Source organism: Equus przewalskii, chromosome 30 (genome assembly GCF_037783145.1).
Source record: "Equus przewalskii isolate Varuska chromosome 30, EquPr2, whole genome shotgun sequence".
In the NCBI taxonomy this organism is placed as follows: Eukaryota; Metazoa; Chordata; class Mammalia; order Perissodactyla; family Equidae; genus Equus; species Equus przewalskii.
In genome coordinates this window covers 20,417,037-20,430,623 of record NC_091860.1, presented here as the reverse complement: position 1 = coordinate 20,430,623, position 13,587 = coordinate 20,417,037, and the positions used below count along the sequence as shown (strand labels likewise).

At 41.0% G+C, this 13,587-nt stretch overlaps 1 pseudogene; it reads left to right on the top strand.

Moving 5' to 3' along the window:
- Nucleotides 1-7,591, top strand: part of LOC103544472 (phytanoyl-CoA dioxygenase, peroxisomal-like) — a 53,317-nt pseudogene extending 45,726 nt beyond the window's left edge.
- Nucleotides 7,592-13,587: the final 5,996 nt, after the last annotated feature.

Below are 13,587 nucleotides of genomic sequence, written 5' to 3'. Positions count from 1 at the left end.
TGTCTTATAACTACCACATATAACTTCATTATATTTGTGAGCCTAGAAATATCTTTATCCTCTTTTTCTTAAAGTATTTTCATAAGAGAAGACCATGACCTTTATGGAACAGGTTCTGAAATTGTAATTCAAATCTAAAGGAATGGAAACGAGTGGAGTGTGTGTACGTGTGGCTCAGACTTTTCAGAGAGGTGTTTAATGAATACTTTTTAAAAAATGACCAGCCAAACAGTTTGTAGTATTTCAGACTGGACTCCAATTAAAGTAAACACCTGTTTTGAAAAGCACACATTACATCCAGGGCTGAATATTTGAATTTTTATTCCTTCAGCAGCTTTGTGGAAGGAAGAGCCTTGTGGAATAAAATAGATGGAAACTATGCAGTTAAGAGTGTGGGATCAGTTTCTCATTGGTTGACCTTGACCCAGTTAGCCAGCCCTTCAAGAGTAGGTTTTCTACTCTGTGAGGCAGGGATGATCTCTGTGAGTCTTTGTATGCAGGATGTGCAGTGAAAAGCCTGGACCTTGCAGTGGTCCCGGGAGCACACGCCAGGCTGAGAGGTGTGTCTGCAAAAAGCAACAGACATGGAGAGTGATGCTGTTCTTCGCTGGATGTCCGTACCCTTGGTCTGGCAAGGTCCAATAGTCACCCCTCCAGCCGCCTGGAGGCAGGGTGGCCCACAGACTTAAGTGGGGCCCACGCCAGGCGGGCTCCTCTCCTCACCATGGTCATGCAGGAGCCCCACTCTGTATCCCGCCTGGGCATCCTACTCGACCACTTCGGCCGGTGCTCAGAAGGGGTCTTGGTATCCTTTGGGCTGCACGGGGTTTAGGCTGGAAGGGGCACCGCCACCTCTGTCTCTGGACTGGGCAGCGGCCCTGGTGACCCTGGCTGGGCTGGTGGTCTCCAGGATGAGTTGCACAGCTGCCAGTGAGCTCTCCTCCTTCCTTGGACCCCACCTTGTCCCTGTGGCGGTTACGTCTCCTCCGGGCACTCCAGGGAACAAGGAGGAAGGTGCATCAGCAGGCTCCTATGGCCCCCAAGACCCCATGGGGTCCTGGTTGCTTGGAGTTTACCTGAGTGTCCCGACCTCAGTGGCTGAAGGTGCACCCCTCCAGCATTCCGGGTCCACTTAGGGCCTCTGTTCCCTGCTTTATGAGAGGACAGTGGGATGTCTTTACCAAGAGGTCCTCATGCACTGCTGGTGGAACTGCAAATTGGAGCGGCCATTATGGAAAACAGTGTAGAAACTTCTCAAAAATTTAAAAATAGAAATACCCAACGACCCAGCTATCCCACACTGGGCATTTATCCAAAGAACTTGAAATCAACCATTCAAAGAGGCTTATGCATCCCTATTTCATTGCAGCATTGTTCACAATAGCCAAGACATGGAAGCAACCCGAGTGCCCATCAACTGATGAATGGAGAAAGAAGAAGTAGTATATATATGCAATGGAATACTACTCAGACATGAAAAAAGACAAAATCTTCCCATTTGCAACAACATAGGAAGAACTTGAGGGCATGATATTGAGCAAAATAACCAGATAGAAAAAGGCAAAGACTGCCTGGTTTGCTCATATGTGGAAGATAAATAAACACATTGATAAAGAGAACAGATTAGTGGTTCCCAGAGGGGAAGGGGGCTGAGGGTGTGTGTGAAGGGGTAGACGGGCACATGTGGATGGACGGATAAATATTAGACTCCCGGTGGTGAGCACAATTAAATCTATTCAGAAATTGATAAATAATAATGAACACCTGAAATTACACAACGTTATAAATCCTTATCCTCTCAATAAAATAATTGAAATAAGTGTAGAACTTTGACAATATTTTGAGTTGAAAAATAAAACTTCCTGGAAATGAAGCAAAAAAAAAAAAGACCTGTGTCGGTTCTCAGTGATTCCAAATAAAAAGGATGCAAAAAATTGAAAACTTTACTTTGGAGATTTGTTGCCAGGTATTTCAGGAAACTAGAAGAATCCACGATCCAGGGCAGCTTGCAGCTAGAAAACAAAACCTCAAAGACAATTAGCAGAACTAGAATTTGCGTTATATTTTGTTTAGAAACTATACATGCAATATATATATATAAAATATACAATTTTTGTTCTAAAATCCCCTTCATTTTTACCAAATTAGCCAAATTTAGATCGACTGGCTTGCAAAATGTCTAGTTTCAAACATGGCCCAATTATTTACATAAGTACATCGAGAATAACAATTGATCATATAGTCTCTTTTCAATCTGCTGAGCCTCTAGAGAAGTAGTCTAGGTGGCTGCTCAGTCGGCAATGAGAGCTGACATCCTGCTAGGTGGTGCAGAGCCTCAGGTGGGCGGTCACAGGACGTGTTCCCTTCATGGTCACCAGAAATGGCTCCCAAGCAAGGACCTGCTGCCCAATGCATATAGAAGCCGATATTATGGCTCTGGCTTTTGAGATAAGAAAAGGCTTTATTGTGAGGTTAGCTGGAGACAGCAGGCAAGGCTCTCAAATCTGTCTCTCTAATCCAAGGTTTGGGGCAAAATTTAAGGTGAGAGGGGCTACTAAGAAACAGGTGGGCAATGTAAGCTTTTTGGCTAGTCTTGAATCAGTCCAAAATGGTAATCAAGCCATTTGGATGGCTGGAAGCCAGACTTTCCTAATTGAAGGAAGATTCTTGGTTCCAGGGTCATCCTGGGCCTATAGGTTCCCTACCGGCATGTGCGCAGTATTATCTCTGTTATTGCACATGCTTTAGTTAATCAACAACCTATTATAAGGAAGCAAAAGTAGTTTAAGTGGGTTGGTGTCAGCTACTGTTTCAACATCACTGCACTTTTCAAAGATGAATGGGTTAGAAACAAAAATGTTGATATATTAAATTTAGAAGATTTGTGTCTTTTAACTATACTGGCATTCAGTCTGGTTTATTTACCAGTAAATACATTTGCCTATCTCATGCTTTTTTGCTCATATCAGTAGGAAACCAGGTGACCTCAGGATCCCAACCTAGGATTGAGATTCTGAACTAACCACTGAGAAATCAGATTCAGCAGGCAGCCATGCTTTTCACCCCTTAGCCTCAGAGTGGTTAAAACTTAATGATTCTATTGCTTACAGTAAAAATTGACAAGATTCCTCACAAATTTCCAGATGTCTCCTTCTCTAAAATATAGCAGATCTGAGAGTACTGTGGGCTCACATTTCCCCAGGATAACATGGCTGTTGATACTAAATATTGAGGTCTTCTTTGGGGCAGAGTGAGGATTTCCAGTTTCTCACACCAACCCTGATGTCTACTGAGACCAAGGCTTAGTTGCCAGATTTCATCTTCCATTCATTCATGTTTCCACCTTGCTCAGCAGGACCAGGATAAGGGTGAGGTCTCAAGGCAAAATTTATCAGGGTAGGGGCCTTGCCAAAAAAACTCAGCAATCAAGTTAAATATTTTCTTTTTGAGGAAGAGCAGCCCTGAGCTGACATCCATCTCCACTTCTCCTCTTCTTGCTCAGGAAGATCGGCCCTCAGCTAGCAGCCATGCCCATCTTCTTCTATTTTATTTGTGGGACTCCTGCCACAGCATAGCCTGACGAGCGGTGCGAGTAGGTCCACACCCAGGATCTGAACCAGTGAACCCTGGACTGCCAAAGCAGAGTGTGCGAACTTAACTGCTAGGCCACGGGGCTGGCCCCAAGTTAAATCACATTTTAATGTAGTATTGTTAAAACTTAAAATTACTTGAAAACATCCATGATGAGCACAATGCCAAAATGTTAAATAAAGACAAGATCAGACTCTTCACTAGCGTGATCTTCAGGACTGTGCAAATGAGGAGTACAAGCCCAATGATACAGGTAATGTGACTTTTAATATACCAACTCTGCAATTTTTAAGTATTTTTCCAACCACTTTAAGGTTTTGGAAAAGTATTAACCACTACAATATAGATAAATGGGAATGTAAATTGGTGCAGTCACTATGGAAAACAGTATGGAGGTGCCTCAAAAAATTCAAAACAGAACTACTGTATGATCCAGCTATTCCACTTCTGGGTATTTATTCAAAGGAAACAAAATCACTATCTGGAGCAGAATCTACACCCTCATAGTCATTGCACCATTATTCACAATGGCCAGACTTGGAACCAACCTCAATGTGGATCGATGGATGGCTAGATAAAGAAAATGTGGTCTATCACATTGGCATACTATTCAGCCATAAAAAGAAATTCTGCCATTTTCAACAACATGGATAGACCTGAGGGCTTTGTGCTAAGTGAACTAAGTCAGAGAGAGGAAAAAAAACAGTGTATGACCTCAGTTATTTGTAGAATTTCAAAACACCAAATTCATACAAACAGAGAACAGATTGATGGTTCAGGGGGTAGGGGTAATGTGTGAAGGTGGTCAAAGGATGCAAACTTCCAGTTGTAAGATAAATAAGTACTAGGGATGTAATGTGCAATATAGTGACTATACTTGACACAGTATTGTGTATTTGAAAGTTGCTAAGAGAATAGATTTTAAAAGTTCTCATCCCAAGAAGGAAAATTGTAACTGAATGTAGTGATGGATTTAAACTAAATTTATTGTGGTAATAATTTTCCAATATATACATATATCAAATCATTATGTTTTCTACCTGAAAGTAATTCAATACGACATGTGAATTATATCACAATGAAACTGGAAAAGTATATGAAAGGATGCATATAGGAGTGCTTATTTTTTCCCTGTTGCCTCAGGCTGCCCTATGGCTTGGTATGACACTGAGGTTCACATGGGAAATGGAGTTTATGACTCCACTGCATAGAAAGTTGATGTTTTGGGCAAAGTAGGCAGTCCTTCTGACAGGTGAGGAGGGTATGGTGAGCTTTAACTACTGCCTTGAAGCTTAGATCAGTTTACAACCTTTTTAATGGGGAGAACCAGTAACTACAGTTTTATCCTCAGAAGGGAAAAAGTTGGGTAATACTTATAAATGGCATAGGGCTTTAAGTGACTTTTTGATTTAAGAGGAGATGTATGTGTGTATTATTTTCCTCCACAAGGTATTTTCATGTTCTTTTTTATTTCATGATCTCTGGCCATTGAAATAACAACCTATCACAACTTTGATTGGGTATCTAACTTCTGTGAATAAGAAGATGAGGAAAACCTGGAATACATTCCTTTTTAGGACTGAGGAATATCCACTCATGAGAAAAGTCAAATGCTAAAAAGTTAAAGACCTCTTACTTACATAATTATGTTCTCTGCTCCACATATACCTTATGAAAATAAGTATCACAGCTAGTTGACAACCTCGTGTGATTTCTCACTTAGCGTTTTGCTGGAAAAAAAATAGATACTGAGCCACCAAGAGACTGATTTAGGACGCAATGGAACAGCTTTCAATCTAGAAATCAAATGTGAGTGAAATAACTGAGTCTCTAAAAGAAGACTCCTTGCTTGGTTGGTGATGTTAACGGGATGTTTTTCCCTCATATTAATTTGTCTACTTTGCAGAGGCAATTTCCTGTCATTTCACTAGTGCCAATTGCCATTACCTCGATGTGAAGGGCACTAGCCAAGAAAACGTTGTGAAGGAAGTGGTAGGGTTGGCAGATAAATTGTTTGGAGTTAAAGAAGACATCAACCTGAAGGTACGTTTGCATGAAATGACAAGGTAAAGGTGTCAGTCTTTTGTTTTCTTCAGATATTAAATAAATGTCATACCTGAGAATTTGAAAGTAGAAATTGCTGGGTCTAGAGCTCACTGCAGAAACATTGCTGGGACTCACGAAGAATGACAGTGGAATTTCAGTTTGTTCTTGCTTCCCCAGGGTTGGGGAACTGAGAACTGTGTGCTTCATTTTCTGTCTTTGTGTTGTCCTGTGGTATGCAGGCTCTCCTGGTACAGGACACACAGGTGAGAAAGGAAATAGAAACCAGATTTAGAGCAGAGGAAGTGAAGGACAAAAGGCTGCCTTCTGAACACACACAAGGAAAGTTAGAAGTTTGGGCTATCAATCATACACCCCATTCATTTGTGTAGAATAGACTATTTATGCATTTGGAAATCCAATAAGACTCCCAGAAAGCAAATCTCAAGCAAGTTCTTTTGGATCAGTTTCCATCTAGAGTTTAATGCTAGGCATAGCTTGCATGTAGCAGAGACTAAAGATCACTCCTGGTTATCAAGAGGGGGTGTGAGAAAATACATAATATGCTTCCCTACTTAAGACACATCACTTGTAAATCATTTGTTTTTAACTAGTGGATATTCAATGCTGCTGATGACCAATAGACAATATTAGTCAAGGCAAGTAAATAAACATTGTTGCTTTGTAGCTTCTGAACCAAGAAGTTTATCCTATTTTTTGCATTTACGTTAGAAAACCATCCATGCCTGCATTTCCCCTGGGGGATGACGTGACCCCCAGATGGAACGATGACTCTGGGCCTTCCAGTACTTTGAAGAGCATTGCACTACAATGGCAGCTACCATGCTGATGTGAGTAATCTTTAGAAACACCTTGCCAGCTCAAGAATATTTCTTCACCTTTACCATTTCTCCCCTTTGGATCTATAAATATATCCCTGTGTGAAAATGCTCTAATTTCACATATGCAGATCCTAGAACGTCTTGTCCTTCTCCCTTGGTCTAGTGCTTAAAATTCCTTAAGAAGGCAACATATTTTGTTAACGGGCACTTCTGAACAACACACTGAGTTTTAAGGCAGGAAAAAATGTGTATATTCGGTTGGAGGTTTGTTAAGCTTGTACTGGACGAATTACCTCCCATATTTATTCTAGTTACTCTCTACATTATAATTTATTGGCTTTGGGTAGAATAAGAATACTAACTTCTGCTGTATTGCTCTTTGTAAGGTACTAACGCACTTTCATATGCCTTTTTGTATTTTCTTCACCAAAACGCAATGGAGCAGTCCTTATAGCTCTGCGGTCTTAATGAGAAAATAAAGCGTCCAAGAGTTTGTCCCACGCTGTTTGAAGGAAAGGACTAGATGTCCGAGTCAGGTCGAATTCCAAAATCCTTCTTCTCGCCATATCTTGCTGTTTGCTCAAAAATAAACAAGAAACAAGAAATAAATAAGGAAGTCTGAATTGTTTTATTAAGTACAAAGAAAACAAACCAGTCATCCAGGACATGATTTTCGTGATGTGATCTAGTCAGGAACGGACCAGTCAGAATGGGGCCAGCAAATAACAAAAAGGAAAGCAGAAAACTGGGGAGTAAACTGTTTGTATTCTGGGAAAACATCACACTCAGGCAGTTGGATACCTATGATTAACCAGCGTGCTCCATAAAAGAGGCCTGACAGTTTGGTGACTCACTGTCTTAGTTTATTTAACACGATTTTAGATATTGGCAATTAAATTAATTGGAGTCTCAGAATATGGTTTCTTTACTGACTGCTATGACTATTGTGCAGGGTTGTTTTCTCTTTAGCTATTTGTGGATGCTAGAAATCTACTTTGTCTTATGGTGAACAGACAAATTGAAGTGTTCCATAAGCTCATTCAATTTTGCATCATTTTCAGGATATTTAGAGATTTTGAGCATGACTGGTGAAAGGAGAAATAATCAACCTTTGAAATAGCCCTTTGCTATACTCTTAGAAAGAATGCCAAAATGAAACCAGGTATCTAGGGACAATGCCATCTTAATGAGATGATGAAATCTTTCCCATCATTGTTCACAAAGTCAGAATGCGTGTATCAGCTACTCAATTGTACGTGGGTAATTCTGCAGTTCAGTAGCGTTGCTTTAGAGATGTCAAAACAGTAAAAGTGAAATATTACTGTTATAAAGAAAATTTACTTCGGGTTACATCTAATAAAGGTGACGGATGCATCATTTAAGTCTATCATACCAGTTTCCTTCGTTCATTAGCTCTTTAGCCAAGCAGGAATGAATGCTTTGACACTCACGGTGTTTTGAGTTTTGCATCAAGAATAAATGGTAGCTTTCCAAAAGCCACTTCTAGTAATACACCTCTTAGGTCTTTACCAGGGAGGCTTTCCTGTTACCTACATGGAATAGTCTAAGAAGAGTTTGGCATGACCTGGGGGAAAAGAACCAACTTCTGTGTCAAAACCATGCTCTCAAGATTGACAAAGAATAGCTGGTCTACCCAGCTGAGAATGGTCTGAAGAGCTGAAGGCAAACACCCAAAGCTTTAGCCTGTGCCTTTCTCTGGGAGCTCGAGGCTGTCACTGGGGACCAAGTCCCTAGGGGGGTTTTCAGGACCAAGGACAGCACCAACCTCAAGCTCACAGAAGGAGCAAACATTCCCAGCAGCCATGTTGCCCGAACACTCCTCCAGCTGAGGGCATCTGGCTCTCACAGGTGCTAAAGGACCATAGGGACACCCATTTTCTCCACACCCTGAAGTCACCAGGCTGTCCTGTGAGCCCCATTCTGCACAGATTGAACCTGACTGTTCACATCACAGGCTTTTTCGTGAAGCCCACAATTGTGAAAAGAGACACAACGAAGACATTTTGAGTTTTGAATCCTTGATATTACCCTCTTCTGTTAGGACTTCCCATTCTCCCTACTTTTCTCAGGGATATTTTTCAAAAAAGTCTTGGTGAAATATACATATAACATAAAATTTGTCATCTGAACCATTTTTAAGTGTACAATTCAGTGGCATTTAGCACATTCACAATGTTGTGCAACCATTGCCACTATCTATTTTGAAAGCCCTTTCATCATCTCAAACAGAACTCTGTATCCATTATGCAAAAAATTCCCCATCCCAAAGCCCTGGTCACTGCAATACATCTTGTCTCTACACATTTGCCTATTCTCGATAGTCTGTAAAAGGCGTTATTCCAAAAAATGTCTTATCAAAGACAGCAAAATCAGGACTCTCTTACTCATTATCAACTTCCTTCTGTTCTTTTTGCCTTCTTTTGAAAAGTTTCAAACACATGGAAAAGTACAGAGTATAATGAAAGCCCATAGAACCGTCACCCAGAATCAACAATTGTCCAATTTCCCCAGGCTTTCCTTCATCCATCCATTTTTCCTGTCAGTTCTAAAAACATCACTTTATTTTCAAAGCTTAGAAAACAGAGAATGATAGAGCAAAAAGTTCCTCATAATCCCATCTCTGGAAGTTGACAAATATTTCCTTCTGTGATTTTTCTATAGTATGGCCTACGGTCTAGTTTTGTCACGTTTGTGTTTTGGTTCTTAGCTGTTGTATCTTTGAGCCATTTTCTGCAAAAGGCTCTTCCTTTTTGCTGGTCATGAATGGGAAGAGCGCTGAAGTGGAATGCCAGATTCTGGTCTCGGCTCTCTCGTCAACCAGCTCTGTGACCTTCACCTGTCCGGGCCTGATCCCAAAATAGGTCTTTGCTCTCAGCATTCTCTCAGATCCAAATCTGAGGATTACGCTAGTGAGTCTAATGGAAAGTTCCATGAGAAGGAAGAAGTCAAGTACATGAGCTTGACCCACTTTGTATGAGGTCAGTGCTGATAACCTTGACCTTCTTAGCAAGGAATGTTCTCAGCCCTCTCCAGTGCTGTAGCTTAGAAGTCTCCTGCCATCCTGTGTGGCATCAACTCCTTTTAAGTGACTATTTTAAGTCCAGTGTTCCTGCATTTGGTAATAGGATGGGAGGGAGGGAGAATGCGGGGAAGATGTCATTACTCACTTTCGTTGGAAACTTAGCATTTGAAATAACTGTAGTTCTCGTAGGTTTTGTTGGACAGGCTCTATTTTTAATTCGGAAAAAGATGTTGTTTGGTCACACACGCAGGTGGGTGAGCTGTGTGGGATTGCTTGCCGAGAGACTGAAGAAAAGACGCGGAGATGGTGAATGAGACATGGGGGCTTATTTGGACTTAGTGAACGGGAATGTCCCGTGGCGGCTGGCTGGACAGAAGGGTGCATCTGCTACAGCCCCCTGAGAGAAGCTTAAATAAGTAGGCAGAGGGGAAAAAGGCTGTGTGCTCGTCAAGGGGGATTGTCCTCATATGACCTGTAATCCAAGGACCATGGTTACCCCCTTAGGACCTCCGTGTTCGCTCAGACCGTGATGGTCTTTGTGCTAACTATCCCATGAGAAAAAACTGGGTTGGCTAAGCTCAGGACTGTTGTTATCAGGAGTGCTGGCATGAAGCCCACACAAGGGGCCCTAAGGACGCATGGCTGCTAATAAAGGGCATGCAGGCCAGTGCCCCTACAGATGTCTCAAATGGCTGTTAGAAGAATGAAATAGTACATTATGTCTCCAAAGTGCCATTTTCTTTGGACTTATTTTTTTTCTGTCTTCCCCTTACCTCAACCCTTGTGTTTCATCTTTTAAGTCACCTCTTCTCTTTTGTTTTCAGTTTCTCTTGTTTCTATTTTCTTTCCTCTGGAACTCAGTACTTTCCCTACCCTGGCAAAAGAGTCGAATCATCTGGGGATTTTTAAAATACCCATGCATAGATCCGACGCCTAGGAAACCTGATTACATCGGTCTGGGGTGGGCCTGGTCATCAGCAATTACAGCAGCTCCCAGGAGACCCTGGGGTGCAGCCAGAGACAAAGACCACAAAGCCCTGTCCTGCATCAGCCCTGCAGAAGAGCTTGAGGTTTCCTGTTAGCCTCTCGCTGTCTTGCCCGAGGGTACTGGAACTTCCTGTCTTTAAAAAACCAACATCTATTTTCTACAAATAAACTCTGAGAGAACAACTGAGCCGTGGGTTCAGTGTCTGCCTAGAAGAATGCCTGCCACCTGGTGGGCCAATAATCAAATAAAATCCATTGCCTTTTATTTTGCTGTCACAGTAACTGAGGACGCACCTAATCTAGAGGCAGCTTCTGAGTTGAGAATTATACTGTTATCCAATACTGTTGACTCATTTTGAACCTTTAGACACTTATCTCTTGCCATATACGCTCTTTTTAACGGTGCTCCCATGTACCACAGAGATTACCAATCGTAGCGTCAAATAGCAGTTGGTTTCTTTTTATTTTATGGATGTTTATCATTAACAATCTGACCTTTTTTAAGTGTCTTGAGTGATGTTCTGGAAAGACAGAATTGGTACGTGACACAATGCTATCCCAGTTGGAAGATTGGTGCAGAATTCCTTCAAATCTTTGACTTATAAAGCCTCATATTCTAATTTAGAGCATCTCTTTGACCCAGGACATTTCACAACAGTCCATTTAGTTAAACAAGGCAAGTGCTTAACTCTGCATGGAAAGCACGTTGAAGAGGAACAGGAAATTTTATTCCTTTTTTGTTAACTTCCTAATATTTACAGTAGTGTCATTAACTGTTTTCTTTAGGGAGAGCCAAAAAAGGATACTTTCTGCAATGTAATGAGATGTTCTATAGTGTAACAAGGAATTGCCTTCCAAAAGGGGATTCATGTATAATACTCATTTACAATTCCATACGTAAGTACACAGATAATTTTTAAATATGAGCACTAATAAAGACTGTTCTGTGGATGGTGGTGTTCAATGCCTTTTCTGTTTTGTATAGTGATTTCAGGTCTTTAATTTTCTTGAAAAAAGCAGCCATTTAGTAGAATTCTTAGCATTATTTTGTGCTGTGCGCCAGTACTTTCTTGTGCATGATTTTTGTCATCTCCATTAAAAATCGGCATTGCCAAAATTGTGCAGCTCGTGTGTAAACTTATTCAAATAAATATTTTTTTATTGCACTTGTATAATCAGATGCCCCTTTTCATATTATTTAGAAGTATTAGGAGTGTAGTGGTCAAAATACAATTTATTGGGGAAAAGTAAATTTTAAGTTTTAAAAACTCTTAAGACTTTCGTGGGATCTATACTTTCTTGGATTAAGTTTTGTAGTTCTAGAACAAATACGCAATCCAAAAGGATTTTATCAGTGTTACTTAAGAACACAGGCTTCTTTATATTTAATCTAGTAAATGATCAGATGGATTCCTGTCATGAAGCATAAGGGCACTGAGCCAAGTGTCTGCATCAGAGAGAAAGCACCCCATCACTGCAAGTTTCTGGATGCTTCCTGCTCACAAGGCACCACCCCTGTGAACCCATCAGCTTCTTTCCAAAGGAAGCCACCACTCTTTAAATGAAGTCTGAAAGTGGCTTTACCATGGAGCTCCCCTCCTTCAGGAGCCAAAGGGCAGCCTTTTCACGTGGGTAACTGGAACTCAAGCCATGAGCACTGTGTGCGGCGCCTGAGAGGCGGCCACAGAACTGAAATTCACTGGACATTTTCTAGGGATTTACACTGATGTTGGTCCTCAAAACCAGTGGTCTGCAAAACAAAATGTGTTGGAAACCTCTGAGTAAGATGAACATACTGTTGAGATTTTGTTTTTAAAAAAACACTAGTGATGCCTGAATCTGAACTGCTTTCAATGTCGATCATGTCTGGAATTGCTGATGTTTTCCTTGGTGGCAGGTCTACTGAGACAAGTGAATGAAATGGATTATGCACAGGGAATCATCTTTGTGAGGAGTCATATTTAGAACGAGAAAATGTTGAGTCCTTAGAGGATCATGTAATTCATGTGATTTGAGGAGGAGGAACTGGTCTTTACAGCGGTGTTTCTCAGAGAGTAGTCCAGACCACCCGCCTTAGACTCTCATGGGGATGCTTGTCAAAGGCAAGTTCTGGGGTCCCAGTGAATACAGCCTGAAGAGGCTGGGCCCTCATGGGGTCAGTAATGCCTTCAAGCAACTGGAGCTATTTGCTAAGGGATTTCAAAACTTAGCTTGATATTGACACAGGTTGTGTTGAAAGAGTCATCGTGTCAATGCAGGTACTGAAATATTGTGTAAGCAATATGCAATTGGCTTTTTGTCTGAGGATTCTAAATAAACTTCAGTCTTCAAGGCCAAAAACAGGCTTGTGGAAAGGCACCAACCAGGAAGACCATATGCTCTCCCTGCCCTACGTACAACCCCAGCAGATGCTCTCCCTCCCCTACCTAAAACCCCATGTAAAAACCCCTACCTTCTTCCTTCCAGGTGGTGGATCTGACTTCTAAATCCCATCTCTTCATCTGGCTGCCTTTCAATAGTAAACCTCTTTCCTTGCCACAAGCCTGGTGTTCCAGGTCTTGGCCCTACTGTGTGGCGGATAAACGAACCTGCGTTTGTGTTTGGTAACACTTCCATAGCACTTTATGTATATTCCATCTTGGCATTAATCATGTTAACATATATTTTTAGATGTATATAATAAATGAATATGTACCTCAAAGGTCTGTTGTTTTGTGATGGAATAGAATACATATATGCTGTAGAAAAATTGAAAATATAGAAAGAATTTAAAAAAAACAAAACTTCACTCATGTTCATGCTCTCCAGGAGAAAACCATTGTTAAAATTCCATGTGTTCTTCTTTATTCATATATAATTTGAATATATACATACCAATTTGACAAAATTGGTGTTTTCTATACCTTATAGTACAACAGAAGCATTTTATCCTCAATAAACATTCTCTAAAAACATGATTCCTGGGATGTAGAGTCACAGATTATTTTACTGTATTTTTCTCCCTAGCTTTATTGAGGTATAATTGCCAAAGAAAATTCTCTAATTTAAAGTGTCCAACAGGATGATCTGATCTGCCTCTAA